Below are 5,068 nucleotides of genomic sequence, written 5' to 3' on the forward strand. Positions count from 1 at the left end.
AAAACTCCTAACATCTCGTTGACAACTTGGGATTGATAATTTGGAGATAACTTCTACCTTAGATGAGTCTACCTTAATTCCATTTCCTGAAATATGGTGACCTAAAACAATTCCTTCATTAAACATCATAAAAAACATTTCATGACTTAATGAAAGAATTGATTCTTTGCATCTTATGATAATTTTTTTTCTAAATTTTCAAGTGCTCCTTGAAAAGAATTACCATAGATTGTAAAATCATTCATATACACTTCCACACAATCATGAATAAGATCAGAGAAAATTCCTAGTACTGCTCTTTGGAATGTTGTTGGAGCATTGCTTAATCTTAAAGGAAGTACTCAATAAGCAAAGGTCCCCTATGGACAAGTGAATGTGGTTTTGTCTTGATCTTTAGGTGCTACCTGAATCTGATTATACCCACTAAAACCATCCAAAAATGAGAAATATTTTTTTCTTACTAATGTCTCTAAAAACTGATCTATGAAAGGAAGTGGAAAGTGATCTTTCAAAGTTGCTTTATTCAATTCCCTGTAACCAATGCATACTCTCCATTTTCCATTTTTCTTAGGAATGATTGCTAGGGGTGAAATCCATGGACTTTCTGATATTGGATAGATGAAATTTACATTTAACAGTTTCTGCAATTCTTATTTAACAATTTATTTTAAGTTTGGATTAATTCTTCTTTGTGGTTGTCAAACTGGTCTAGCATTTTCTTCAATATAAATATGATGCATGCAGGTTTTAGGATCAATTCCTTTCATATCAGTGTATTCCCATGCATATGCAGAAGAGTGTTTTTGCAATATTTCTACCAGTTTCTTTTTCTGTAATTCTTCCAGGTTTTCATTGATGTTCAAGGTTTTTCCTTGAAATTTTCTATTGAAGAATTTCCAAATTTTTCCATAGAATGTAAAGACATTTGTCTAGATGATAGATATTCAATATTACATTGTTCTTGAAAATTTTGACTATCATCATAATATAAAGAGGGTTCATGATTTTCTATTGAATTTAAAGTTTGATCCTCCTCATTTATTTGTGCAATAGTGAAAATTGGTTGTATATCATTATCTTCATCTATACATTCTTCATTTTCTACTTCTATAATTGTTTTTGTAGGTGGGTACAATGCAAATTTCTTTGTCGAGCTTCCATGTGAGATAAACATGTCTCCTGATCTATAACTGATAAAGGCACCAACTGTAGCTAACCATGGCCTTCCTAAAATTAATGGATGTCCTCCTAAATTATTCTTGGGTGTTAGAATCATGAAATCAACAGGATATTCCCAAGAATCTAAGGATACATATATATCTTCTAACACACCATCAGGTTTAATTATAGACATGTCTGCTAATTGTAACAATGTTGGTGTGTATTGAAGATTATGAAGCTTCAATTTATCCATAGTTTGTTTGCTCATTATGTTTATGGCTGCTCCTAGATCAATCATAGTGTTTGGTATTTAAGTTCCATTGATGCGTGTTTTTACAATGGGGCTTCCTAGATCTAAATATTTCTGAATTGTTTTCTTCCCCATCATAATATCTGCAATTTTCCCGACTAGTTGAATTCTTTTTATTTCTTTTCTTTTTCTTCCTGATCATTTAGTATTCAATTCCTTAATTGTTTATGCAAAAATTGGTATTTCTTTTATTTCTTGTAATAAAGGAATTTTTATACAGTCATTTTTCAATTCATCTAACATATCATAATCAGGCAATATGATTTGTTTTTCTACTCCTTTATTGATTTTCAACCTTTCAGGAAAAGGTGGTCTTGAGATAGATACTGAAGGTTGTTCTATAATAGGAGTATTATTAGAATGTGTGGGACTTTTTTCTGTTTCAATATTTTCTTTCTGAGGAAGGGAAATTTCTTCTTCAGAGTTATTATTATCTTTTTGAGAATTCTTTTCTATTTCCTGAATAACAACAAATGGTTTCTTCCTTTCTAATACTCTACCAGACCTTAATTGAACATTATTCAGATCTAATGGAGTTATCATATAAGTTTGAGGATTATGTCCTTCTAAGTTGTAAACAGGTTGTGAAGTTTTATTGTTTGGATTTGGGAGTGGTTGAACGGGTAATTGATTTGGTCTTTGTGAAAATGGCAAAGAAAGTTGTGGATTTTCATTTTGAGTTTGAGCTTGAGGTAACTAGTTGGTTTGAGGGAAGTATTGTGGTGGAAAATTTGGATAAGGTGGCAGATATTGTTGATATTGAGAATATCTTCCATAAGGATTTTTCCATCCTTGATTCCAAGATTGTGGTGGTTGAGCCCAAGGCTGCCATGGCATAGGTGGATTCCAATTATTTTGTGAAGATTGTGAAAATTGTTGAGGATTAAAACCTTGAGTTTGATTTGTTTGAGGTTTTTGCCATGGTCTTTTGGCAATAAAGTAAAGAGGGTCTACCTAATTTGGCATTCCTTATTCACTAAACACAGCCTTAAGACCTGGTATAGAGGTACATTCTTTCATATTGTGATTCTCTGCACATATAACATAGGTTTCTATGCTTTTTAAATCTAAAGGAAATTCTCTCAGAGCATGCTTCTTTCTACACCTAGGACAAAAGATGGATAATGCAACATTTTTGACTTTCTATTTGTTTTGTATTTTAAGGGTGTCAATTTTTCACTGAGACTCCCTAAAATATATGTTTTAAAGTTATCAATAAAACTACCTATTTCTGCCCTACTTATTGTCCCGACTGCAAATTTATTTACTCTTGATAAAAGAGGATCCCTTGAACTTTTTCCTATTCTTGCTTTACCTCTTGAAATATGTACACATAGATCACAAATATCTGCAAATGGTAACTGAGAAATATCTCATTTTCCCATTAGATTGAGAAGATCAATCCACTCATCTTTAATGGATTTGAGTAAGAGAGCTTTCAAAGTTTCCTCATCCAGATTATTCATTTTTTCCCTTTTGATATTATAAACAAATCTTTTGACAAAGTCTTCAAGATTCTCATCTTCTTTTTGTACCATTTTGAAGACTACATCTTTGATGCTATGAGGCATACAATAATCCTTATATTTCTCTAAGAATGCATCTTTCATTTGTGCCCATGTCCTTATAGAATTTGTTTCTAAACTCATAAACCACTTTAATGCTGCATCCTTTAAGGTGGTAGGGAACAATTTTAGTTTTTTAGCATCATGCAGATAATCATATGATCTACATAATACTTTAAATTCAAAGAGAAATGTCTTAGGGTCTTCATTTCTTATTCCATGAAAATTGGGGAGAATAGAAGGTGAGATGTTCTTCATTGTTATTGTATCTTCATCAAAGATAGGGAACCCGAAAGGTTCTGGATCTCCTCTTCCTCTACCTCTACCACCCCCTCTTCCACCTCCTCTATTTCCTCCTCCTCCTCCAATCCTATGTTGTTCACCATTGACATTGTGTACTTCTCCTTCTTCTTCATCCATGATGAATTCCTCAGAAGAGATATATGGTTCTACAACACGATTATCTAGTTTTTCTTCTAGTTCTTCTGGTTCCTCTATCAATGGTTTGAAGTAAGTTTCTTCCTCTTCTTCTTCAAAAGGAACTTCCAACTCTTGAGCTAGAAGTTATCTCCAGTTGAATATAGAAAAATTATTCCAGTTGTTGGATATGTATGATCTACTTCTATCACAACGTCTATTGATGAAGTTGTTGAACCTTTAGATTGGATTTTAGATCTTAAGACTTCAGGAAGTCTATATTAGCTTGCTATGGATGGAATTCGAGTTTGTGTGGGTGGTGTGGCACTACGAGGTCGTGGTGGAGTGAGTGATGATGTAGGAATTGAACTTCTTCCTCGACCTACAAACCTACCTCTAGAGTCTCTTTCCCTATGCATGTCATGTTTTTATTTGATTTTCTTTTTAAGGCTTCTATTTACACTTCCCTGGCAATGACGCCAAAATGTTTGGTCAATTTAATGTTCTTAAATTGCAAGCATAAATTATCGACCGAAGTTGGTAAACTTATGAAGTGCAGGTGCACTATATATGCTAGAAGCCTATTCTTTCGTTTAGTAAGATGATGGTTATGTTTGTTTTGAGATTTTCGTTGTTATCTAGATTTTCATTAGAGTTAGATTTCTACAAATTAATACTTGAAAGTTAAGCTACTGTTAGAATAAATGAGAGTTAAGCTATTGTTAGATTAATCTATCAAATCATATCTAATTGAGTATCATTCTAAAATGTCTTAAGTTATTCATCCTAAAATTATGAAAACACCTTGCTGCTATGAAATAGAGCATGGGAATTCAAACAAAAGCTTGTCTACGAAAGATATATAGATATACAAGTTCTGATCTTAAAGAGCATGAAATAAATCTTTAATTACAAACTGCAGAGCGATACAAATTCTAATTCTAAAAAGCATGAAAAGACTATCTGCAATGAAACAAAAAACATTGAAGGACTAAACTATTAAGCGAGTGCAAGCATAACGAAATACAAAATGGTAAACAAGATAATATGAGTTATGCGAAATAATGAAAACAACGAAGTAACTAAACTAGAATGCAGTGATAACAGAAAGCAATTGAATGAAAACAATCATAAAGCAACGAAATGAAAATAAACTAAAAACCTTGACTATCTGCAGGGGCCCTCCGCATCCAATAGGTATGATTCACTCTCACATACGCATCGAATAAAAAAGGTAACTTTAAATTAATACAAGAACAAAATTCTGGTTCACAATTCTTCAGCGATTAACTATTACTTTTTCTCCTGATATCGTTTATAGAGGATACATATTTATATAAAATGCATGCTCAACAGTTTGAGACTTCTACGCCAACAGATATGTTGTTCAATCCTAATTCAAATATGAAACTAGACAAGAAAAAAGTTATTTCGTCGATTTGTGATTTGGAAAGCAAATCGAGAAAATGTGATGCACCCGGACTTTTTCTGCTACGTGTTAACCTGTGTCTTTGATCGCAGCACTATGTGATTCCTTCGGTGAATTGGCTCGAGTGAATAGGAGGAGATCCACGAGGGGATCAATCATCAACTACCCATATACTTAGTTGCTTCA

This window comes from Pinus tabuliformis, chromosome 5_1 (genome assembly GCF_031772625.1).
Source record: "Pinus tabuliformis cultivar Carrire ecotype Pingquan chromosome 5_1, CPIR1, whole genome shotgun sequence".
Taxonomy (NCBI): Eukaryota; Viridiplantae; Streptophyta; class Pinopsida; order Pinales; family Pinaceae; genus Pinus; species Pinus tabuliformis.